An 11,411-nucleotide genomic window follows, 5' to 3' on the forward strand; every position below is an offset into this window, starting at 1 on the left:
GAGCCAAATGTTTGGTCCGACTCTTAGGTCAACGCCAAATCAATGCTGCCGCTTATCAAACACCAGATATGGAACCAAATTAGCGTTTAGGCTACCAAAATGAGATGGGAAAACTATAGATACCAGAAACTGGASACAGACAATGTTGGTAAGCGCTGGTGATGGCACGGTCGTGAGGTGTCATCCGTTTTGTGTATATGCGAGAAAAGGCATGACAAAATAACTGTTAAACAACAATGGAGCATTAMAAATGCAATATTTAATAGATTATTTAAATTTATTCTCAAAAAAAGTAAAAATGGTGTCCAGCAAGGTTAGCCAACCAAGAAACCGTTAAAGTTGTGGCAAACAGGTGAGAGCACACCATAGTTGGTAGAGGCGGGGGCCAACGCTGGCTGAACTGATTCATATTGGCGTATTACAAGTCAAAAAGTGGTTCAGACCACTCAAAAGTCATAGTTAAATATTAAAATATTTGGCGATTACGTATTTCGGTCGATTCAATAGGAAGCAGGTTTTTGCCCCAATGTGRTTTGTAAATGATGGTGATTTAGCAATGCGCTTAAAACAAATCCAATGACATAAACATGAATACTTGTTATCGCTTGTGAGACAACTTCGTTATAATTTTTGGCGAATCCGTTGRTTTTTTCTTTGAATGTATGTAAAATATTGCTTTTTTGTATTACTTTGTCGTTGCTTTTTGGGGGATATTGCAAAATTTCGATGTCTTCATTGGATTTTTGATGCTAGCGGAAGTGGATATCATAAATAAGACACTTTTGGAAGTTATTTGACTTTAGGTACACAGTAGTGAGAATTTTTATAAAATTGTACAATTTGTGGTAAATTCAATTTACAACACAAAGTGTATAGTAAAATCAGTCACGAACTCATTTTCGCAACGAAAAGTGTTTGTCATGAGAAAAGACGCAATAGTTCCAAATAATAMCGCCAACTATACAAATATGCATTACATGTTTAACTTATTCACGCAATTCCTAAAATCATTATTTTTTTTATTATTTGTTTTTGAAAAGCTGTCTAACTTGTGTTTTTTGTAATAGTACCGTGTAAAATTTCAAAGTAGTCCTTTTTATAAGAATTTAAGATTATTCCTCAGTTTAGTAAGTAATAAAATTRCTTATATTTACTGTTACTAATTTCACAATTACTACATCTACATTTACTAATTGATTCAATGAACCAATTGCATACATTTTCTAATTGGCTCATTTAGTTGGTCGAGTTAAATATCTATCAAACTTTACTAATGGACTCAATTAACAAATTTTCTACATTTACTAATTGACTCAATTAWTTGGTCATGTTAAATACCTTTTGACTCAATTAACAAATTGTTTACATTTTCCAATTGACTAAGTTAACAAATCATCTACATTTACTAATTGGGTCAATTAATTGGTCAAGTTAAATATCTTTCAAACTTTACTAATTAACTCAATTAAAAAATTTTCTAAATTTACTTATTACTCMATTAACAAAGCCTACATATTTACTACTTACTAATTTAATTCCTTTGGTCAAACTTTGCTAATTGACTGAATTAACAAATCATCTACGTTTACTCMTTTTTTTAATCGATGGGTCGTCAGAAATATCTATCAAACTACAAARAGAATTAATATTTATGGTAACCAGCTTATACGAGGAGCTTCACAATATGTTAAAGGCTCGCGACAGTCGAGTTAGTAGTCCACATAGATTGGAACGTTGCGACAAAACTCGAAGCGTATCCTTGGAAAAAATATATTAAAACTACAAATATTTATGTATTTATCAAACAATTTTCGTGAATCAAAATAAATAAACCCATCAACGATGTCCGATATTTTTGGTTATTATAACAAAATTTAACGTAGTATAAAGTATTGTTCATTTAGAATTTTAGTGGATTATCTCAACTAAACAGTTCCTAATAAAATCTTAAACAAATTGAGAACCCTAACAAAAACAATAACAGAATATTGAATTTTGTTCTTTGTTACTCTACTTTGACAACTCAATCCTTTCAAGAGCTTTCATTTCGACAGGTGAACTTAATGAGTTCTCAGAGAACATTGAATAAATTTTAGAAATTCTGAGAGGCATGCGTTTTTAGGGCGGCATAATGAAATCTATGGAAGTTATGGAGACAGACTATTTGTAACTGGATAAAATATGCATATTGGGGAATTTTTAGGTCGAAACACTGTTGATATTCGGACAGTTTCCTCTTACTTTCCTTCGTTGAAATTCCACATTATTTTTGAATGTGGGAGCTATAATAGTCGTAGGATTTGAATCGTAGGCATTTGTGATTTGAAAACCGTATGTCATTTCCACCAAAAATGTATTTACTTCAAATTATACAAGTCATACTCATAATTCCTTACCAACACAAATTAGTCACAATTTTTATATTTTTTTACAGTTAGATGATTAATGATATTAAGTTCAAGCCAAATGAATTGCTAATTATTACAACACTAATTGTTAAGTGAGAGCCTCTACTCACATATAAGTAAACAGGAGTAAAGAAGCGCATCACACAATCGCAATATAGGGAAGATTTGAGAAGGATGTAATGATAAACCGATAATTTCTTGAGAATTACTCACCCCTATGACAAGTACGAGCGCTTAGCAAAATAAATTACAGAATATTTTCAAATTAGGGTAAAGGTTCATTGAATTACAAAAATAAACAGCGAGTGCAAAAAATGTGCAGCAGCGCATTGAACCGAACAAAATGTCATCAAATGCGCACAAGCAAGGCAACAATAACAGCAACAAGGCTTGAAATACTGCAAACGATTACTTTATGAGCGTTTAAGTCCACTTATCGGCCACAATATGAATGAATGCCACATAAAATACACGGCATAAGCAATATAATTTTAATGAGTGTATAACACATTGCAGGCAATTAGTGCTTTTGACTAAAAACAAATGYAATGATTTGAATAATGGTCAGCGAGGTGTCAACGTTTAATTGGGAAATGAACTTGAGAGATACAGAGAGGAGAGCGAGAAAGGASGTGCCACAGATAAGAGACTTTACATGCCTTTGGAGACATGATAAATATGCATTGAACCAGACGAACCAATTTTCAACGAATTAATAAGGTCAATATACCTGATTAAAGTAAATACATGTATTAAGAATTTAAAAGTATGGGTGTTAATAGGTCGKTGACTTTAGCAAAATCACTCCTCYCCTTTGCTTTCGATTTGGATTTTATCTCCTATTTGAGAATCAGTGGTGCAAAAATCTTAGGAAATATTTAATTTCAATAAAGACATTAATGTAAAACTTTTTTAACTGGATACCAATCCGATTAAGTGTTGCTTATTTCAGCCAAAGAGTAGGTCGGATATGTTAACTTCAATTCAAAACCCAGTGCGGAKCCCGAAGCGAAGGTATGAAGCGGGCTGGGATATGCAACCTAACGTCAGTGGGAGACGAGGCAGGCACAGCAATTCGACCACGCCACCACCGCAAAAGAAGCAARTTCCGTTGGTTGTAGTACTACTGCCAAGACAGCTTTCCAACTCTGCAAACAARAGATGACGGCGGTCGGGTATGTAGCCAAATCGAGGGCAAGGAAAGAAAAGTAAAACCGTTGAGGAGAAGTTGAGACTGGGTACTTTTCTGAAGCTGAAAAAGTGCAAATTTTGATAGAGAGCGATCGGAAGGCATTCCCAAAAAAATACGCAGCTAAAGGACTACAAAATATAGAACTCCTTATAACTCCAGATGAATCCAAGTATCTGATCATAGAGACATGATTTAAAGAGTTTTTCGTATGAACACAAATTTTAGTAAGGGCTGAGCCATTYAAATATGACGGCGAAGAACTGATAAACTCTTCTTTGTAGAATATTGTTGGACGAAAGCATGCCCGACGATTGAAATAAAAGTGTACTCTGTCGAACTCACAAAAAGGTAGACCCCAAAATTTCCGCCAAGGACCGTGGTTAAGACTCCTCAACATCGCACCTAAATTCAACGCAGAGTAACTCTTTCTCTTCTGTCTCACAAAATCAATTCCCGTCTTGCTATATGGTGCAGAGGCATGGACGRTAACAACATCTAATGAGGCAATGGAGAATATCGCATCCGATGGAATTATAAGCTGCACGAGTTTTACGACGACATTGACATAGTTTAGGAAATTAAGAGACAGCGGCTACATTGACTAAATTATGTCTTCCGTGTGGATGAATACTCCAGTATGCGACGCAGTACCCGCCGGCGAAGCAGAGGAAGAGGAAGACCTCCACTCCGTTGGAGAGAACAGGTGGAGAGGAACCCCGGTAAACTTAGCATCTCGAATTGGCGCCAAATTGCGAAAAGAAGACCCCGACTGGCGAGGAGCGCTGCTGTTAACTCGGATATAACCGTGTAGCGGTGTCTATACCAGTAAAGAAGAAGAAGTGTTGGATTGTATTTTTCCATAAAAATATGCTATGAAGAATCACTTCCACAGGTTTAACTTTAGAAGAAAAGTTGTTCCTAATTATTTTCAATGTTATTGAATGGAGTATAGACTTCTAATTTTAGAGTAAAGGCTCTCAAACTTCGAGCTTTCTTTTCGTTTAGTTTCTTAGTCCAATAAGAGTATCCAACACTAAATGGACCCCTTCCCATTCYTACACTAATTTTGACTTTCATTAAGGGTACCCAAATATAAAGCCACTTGTAATTTGTATGACAGGAAGTATGAAAATTCTACTCTTATAGTCTACCTAAGCTAATCGGCAGCAATATGAGCTTCAATTGAGTGAAAATAGCAAACGAGTGAAAAATGTGAGTTACAATATAAAATAAAATGCAACCATTTTTGCTTTCATTATTTCAGGTATGTCTCACTGCGCGGATATGTTAAAAAAATGGACCAAACAACAATAACAAAACATACTAAAACAAAATTACAACACAAGTATTTACAAATCTACACYTAGCACGATCTCAGAAACGAGTGAGCGCGTAAATATATGAAGCTTACAAATGAGTAGCAACTACAACAATTGGCAAAACTTTGATCAGAATAATGGCGGCTGTAAATGGTGATGACAGCGGTGGTACATAAAACATAGAAACATTTACATATATACATGCATGGAATTATTTTACTATATTATTTTATTTATATATTAGTGAATGATGTAAATTGTTGTATTTGTTATGAGTTTAATGTATAAATATGCGTTTTAATGCATATTTACTTTTTATTTATATATAAATGTTATATATATACATATATAARTATGCTTTTATGAATGCCAGCTGCTCAGCTGTTGCCATAAATTTTTCAGTAATTGCGCTTGCGTAGCGCTCTCCTTAGTTTGGCAAACTTTTAGCCAACTACAACTGTMACAATAACGCTTAAGAATTGAAAATTTGATCTTTACTGAACTCAGTGCGAGCATTTGTTTTTGCAACAGGCTTTACTTTAAGTTATTCGCAAGCTTTAGAAGCTAACTAGTGCAAAGAGGCAGTGAGAGCGCATGAGAGCTAAATAAGTTGAGCAAGTGCATAAGCATAGAAGAGAGTAATGCAAAGAGATCACTTAAGTGAGCAACTTATGTGAGCCTACTTAGCGACTAGGCAGCGTTTCCCAAATCTACCAGCCACCAAGTTACAGCATAACTGTCCACTAAGCAATTGCCACAACAAAAGCAGCAAAAATAAATATGAAGAAACAGCAACAACAAGCTGCTTACTACTTTGGCTAACAGTTAGCCATCATTGGTAATTCATGCAACAAATTATAGCTGTAGGTTTTGCCTCCACAGCTGGTAGCTAGCGAGCCAACTCGCTCGCCTTCGTTTTCGTACAGCTTTAATGCGCTCTTTGACTTGAGACTTGGCTTTTTGGTCGCAAACTGTGCGCTTTCAAGTTGTCTAGCTACCATGTAGGAGTATTTTTGTCTCAGCAGTTTAACTTAGCTTTGGCGCTTTGTCTATTTGCTGAGCGCTTAAGACCGTCTCTCCACTACAATGAGACACTGGCTTTTTGATTGACTTGGCGGCGCTGCAAAAGCGTTCGCTGACTTCAGTGTGCGCCGACTAGTTTAAGCACGCAGACGACGGCCACAATTCGGTTTGTCGACGAGAGGGTGTATGTGTGTGTAATTATATATATATACATATGTGCGTATATGTGAATGTGTAAAATACATACACAGGCGTAAAACGCGTTCCGTTGGATATTCTTACTTTCGTTGCGTTAAAGAAAATTGCAAAAAAAAATTGTAATAAAAAAAAAATTACAAAATTCTCAAACACTCCAAATCGTAAGCGTTCGCTTGTTACTTTCGAGCAGMGCAGTGAGTGAGTGTGCTTTTGTTGCATAAATTTGTATTTTTTTTCGTGCAGAAAATCAGTGTTCGCACTCAAAACCGACACACGAAGCCAACAACAATTGCAACAACACAGAAATTAAAGTGCAAAAGTGAATAAAACCAAGTTAAAATTACAAAAAAAAAAAATAAAATATTAATTAATAATATTGCTGCCACAGTAAGCACGATCGTGAGATCACGACACAAATACAAAAACAACAGCAGCAGCAACAAAAACAACGATACAAGCTACTTTAGCAACAACAACAGCTGTTTTTCTTTCTCTGCTGTCAGCAGCTCACACTCACTTTCGGGCTGTCTGTTACAAAATTTCAAAATAAATTCAAAAAAGTAAAAAATATAGTATTCAAAAAGCAACAACAATAAAATGTTGTTTTAAATTTCATTTCAAAAAATCACCGCAGCCGCACAGTGAGGCGTGTGTGCAATCCGCAGCATTCGAGAGGTGAAGCTGCATTTGCTYTAAAACAACAAGAAAATGAATAAATGTGCGAAAAACTGAAAAARTTTAAAAGCCAGTGGCATTTCGGAATTTTTAATTGAGCTTAAAAAGTTGTGACAAAAAATTCAGTAAAGAAATCATTTTTTTTTTTTTATTGAGAAGTGTGAATTGTGTGTGAGAATTTTTCGTTGCTGTTGACGTTTTAAGGCAAAATCTGGATGGATTAAAATCAGCGCAGATTTTGTGAGTTTTGGGTAATAATGTTTAGTCTAAATATGACAGGATATACAGCAATACATATGAAAGTATGCCTAATATGRAGATTGTGTTTGGTATCTAAAAATATTCCGCAATCATACATACATACATATATTAGCTGCATTAGTGCAATAATGCAAAATATTTATTTTTTGTCTTTGTTTGYATTTCAAACCTATTTTCCTTTTTCCATTTTTGTTTTTATAATTAAGTAGGCATATAAATCATAATTTAATCATAAGTAATTTCGAATATTATTTGATAATTTATTTCTTTTCAAAAATTAAAAGAAAAACATAAAATGTAATAACTAAAAACTCAATAAATAAACTGATTTTAGTCGCTTTTAGAATTTCGATTATTATGAGAAAATAAGTTTTTTATAATTAAAAATTTAACTAACAGACAATCTGGATACTTTATTTTATTTTTCTATAAATAACAATATATAATAATTTGAATTTTGATGTAAGATTCAGGTTCGTTAAAAATAAATTTAAAAAATGTTAAGTCGAATAATTTGTTTCTTATTTAACTATTTAAATTGTATATTTTAAACGCAAAAAATAAAATGAGAATTTAAAATAGAGTTATTTTAAATTTTAAAAACTTATTTTTATTTCAAATTGTTAAAATAAAAAAAAATTAATTTAATTTAATTTTTATTTAATAGTTTTTAATTCCTATAGGTTTATTTAAAACCCCATAACTTGAAAACAATTTTTGTAACAATTTTAATAGTTCTAATCATTTAAAACATTTTTGTCTTCATTTTGTAAGTTTATTATTTTAATTTTTAAAATTCGATTAAAAATAAAAAAATAAAGATTCCGGATATTATTTTAAGTAAATTTTTAAATTTTAGCACTAAATTAGTAAATACTATACTTTTAACTTTCGTTAAAACTTTAATTAATTAATTTAAAAATGTGTTAATTTTATTCAAATAATAATTATTTTTATTACGTTTGTTTTTTCAATTTATTCAAATAACATAAATTGAATCTAAATGAATTGTTAAACATATCTTCTTAATTATTGAAAATAGTGAACAATTTTATGAAAAAGTTTAATTACGTTTTACAAACAAAAATTTCATTTTTACAAACTAGTGACTTTAAAATATTAATAGTTAATCAAAGAACTTATAAATCACTATTTGCTCTATATTAAATGATATCTAAAATATTTTTTTAAAAATACGTATATTGTTTTTCAATTTTAATCTTTAATTCCACAGTTCGTAGAAATTGAAAAGTTCCCACTCGCTGGACTTTCCTTTTCGATTCAATTAATGTAATTTCTTTTTCTCAATAAATGCCATATTAYCATATTCTTCCTCATTGTATTTTCATAAAATTTAGTTATTTTTTTTATAATTAAACAGACTCAAAATATATTGAAAGTTAAAAAAATTCACAATTCGAAATTAAAATTAATAAAATATTTCTTAAACCAAAAGTTGGAATGCAAAGARAAGGCCTTATTACAGTTTTCAATTACATTTGTCAGCACAAGTCTTATTATTTTCAAGCGGCATACAGACAAAATCGTCTTTCAATGTCTTCTGGCTTCAATTCATATGACTCCCCGTTTCTTCACTTTATTCTGTTTTTATATTTGTCAACAATCTACATCGGCTAATGCTTCCAGCTTTTCATCTTTTAMCTTTTTTCTGGCACACTGGACGTTTTTCTTCTTCCAAGCCAAAATCGGCACTTTTCAATGGAGCGCGGTTTTACCGGTGGTATAAACTTCCACCAAAATATAATGGTTTTCAGCTGTATTTTCTTCAAATTAAAGTAAATGAAGACATTTAATTTATAGCTCAAGTTCAAAATGCAACATTTTTTTAGCAAGAAAAGTTATTGTTGTTTAAATTCTTAAATGAATGAAAAATACTAAAGGAGATGAACCAGCATAGTAGTTTTCCAACGCATGTTCGCAGTGCTATAATAAACAAATTACGCCATCTCTTGGCACACCGCACGAATATAGACGAAATTGTAATAGTAAAGAGTGTCAAATAATGTTCAAATTATTATAAATATCAATTTTAAWTATAAACTTTTGTTTATCATTTTATTATTCTTCAGTGAAAAAATATCTGCCTTTAACTGGCAATTGATGAACTGGAATGTGAAATTTAAATTTTTKATATAAAATTCATTTTCTGAATTAAAAACAAATTGTTTTGGAAAATGGTAAACAACAAAAATTTTGATAAATCTTGAATGTGTAAATAAATAAATACAATTAACGAATTAATTATAACAAATTAACTATAATTATTTAAATTCAAAAAGCTGATGGTTTAAATATTTTTTTTTACTTACATTTACTGTTGCCAATTTATATGAAAACGATAATATTAAATAATTATTATTGATAATGATTTTGAAGCTTTTTCAGTTACTTATGCAAAAAAATCGTCAACTAATCTAGTTAAAAGAATTTTGTTAACTGCTCTAAATTGCATAAATAAAACAGAAAAATTARATTTCCTTAAACGTAATGAACTTAATTTAAATTTTTTGTGTAAAGGAAGAAATTATTTTTTGAATATTATAACACAAACTTCAACAATAAAACATTATACTATATTCAACATAATAAAAATATTATATTAAAAAAAAATTGCTTAAGTATTACTGTTCTTAAAAGTAATTAATCTTATCAAATTTTCCTTCAAGTATATGTTTTTTTTAAATAAAAATTTGCAAAACCATTTTATACAACTGTGGCTTGAATTAAAAAATAAATAATAAGTAAAGTTTTTAAAATGTTTTTGATAATGTGTATTAAAGAAATCTATTTTTTCGCAGTTAATTTCTTAAAAAAAAATTAATTTTTACAACTTTCACAATTTTTACAAATAATCTTCTTTGTTTTGWGAAAAAAAATTTTGTGAACTCAAAGATCATTTTTGGGAATATTTAATTTATTGTATTTATAGTTTTATTTAAAAAATTTTTCCTTATGGATAACTACTAAAAAAAATAATTTTACAACTTTTACAATGTAAACAAATAAACCTTATTTTGTTTTAAATTTTTTATTGAAATAATGTTTCACCTTTACTATTTGTTAATTTCTTGAAAAAAAAAATATTATTTACAGCTTTTAAAATGCTTACAAATATTGTTTTGTAGAAAATTTTCTAATGATTTTAAATAACATGTTTAAAAAGTTTCTAATTTTTGAATATTTTTGTAACTTTTTTTCTTCCTTTAAACAAAAATATCAAAAATTTTAAAATACTCGAAATTTAGCAGCGAATTTAAAAGCAAGCATTTGAGTTTTCAACTCACCCACACCAACATATGTACATTTCATTAAATGTGCACGACACCAATTTTTTGYGCGCCAACAACAGGTAAAACCGAGCGACAACAACGCCATTGGGGTGCGTTCATCCTCACTTAGAGCGCAAATATTATAAACAATAACCGTAAAAAGTATACAAAACAAAATTGTCGAATAAAAATTTTAACAACAACAACAACCAATTATATTAACAACTTTTGCGTTCATTACGAAATTCCTGTTTACTGTCACTCGTTGTTGTTATAAGCTTACATACACACGCCTGCATATGGATATGAATGCGTGTGTGCGTCGCCTTTTGACGTTGCAACTTCTCACTCAATTGTCAGAATAAATTTCGTATATTCTTTGTTGTTTGCAAACACTTACGGCATTTCTTCTCAATTTCATCGTAATTTCTTGTCGGTGTTTTTGTAAATTTAATTTTTGTTGTTGTGTTTGCTTTTGTTGCTGTTGGATTTTTTGTGACTCCACGAATTTCTCGCCTTACTTCATTTTGCCATATTCGAAATGAAGCGTAGTATTTAATAATAGCGTTCCGGCCGCAGCTCGCTTATTCGCACGAGTGTTCTTAACCTGATCTGTGGTTATCCGCGGCGATCGTTGTGCCATACCTCGATCCTTTGGGCGAACCAAAAAGTCAATAATCATAAAAACACGCGTCAGCTTACTCCCATTCGTAACGTTTCATCAACCGTACGTTTCTCGTAGGACGGTGCGTAGCGTAACAGTCTTAAGCAAAAGTAAGCAAAGGAGCAAGCTAATCGTATATTCTTATGTACTAAGTGATAAGTAGCAGTTTTTAAAGGACGATATACAGTGAAATTTATGAAAAATATTTGAGAAAAATTTTACAGAAACTGAGAAGTTTTGGAAAAACAAAGTATGCCAAAAAACTTTGGATATGCAGTGCCGTTAAAATACTAAATTCACTGCAGAATTAAAAATTTTTTCATATAAATAATTATTCAATTAATTTCAGTGTTACTTCAAATATAAAATTTCACAAAACTT

General features: G+C 31.0%; 1 protein-coding gene across 1 annotated transcript in view; it reads left to right on the plus strand.

Annotated features, from left to right (window-relative positions):
- Positions 1 to 10,951: 10,951 nt before the first annotated feature.
- Positions 10,952 to 11,411, plus strand: part of LOC108972987 — a 47,557-nt gene continuing 47,097 nt past the window's right edge. The window contains exon 1 of the mRNA XM_018939969.1: positions 10,952 to 11,140. The gene's annotated coding sequence lies outside the window, so the exon portion shown is untranslated. The remainder of the gene's footprint in view (positions 11,141 to 11,411) is intronic.

The sequence above is a fragment of the Bactrocera latifrons genome, unplaced genomic scaffold, assembly GCF_001853355.1.
Source record: "Bactrocera latifrons isolate USDA-ARS-PBARC rearing strain unplaced genomic scaffold, ASM185335v1 scaffold_443, whole genome shotgun sequence".
Lineage (NCBI taxonomy): Eukaryota > Metazoa > Arthropoda > Insecta > Diptera > Tephritidae > Bactrocera > Bactrocera latifrons.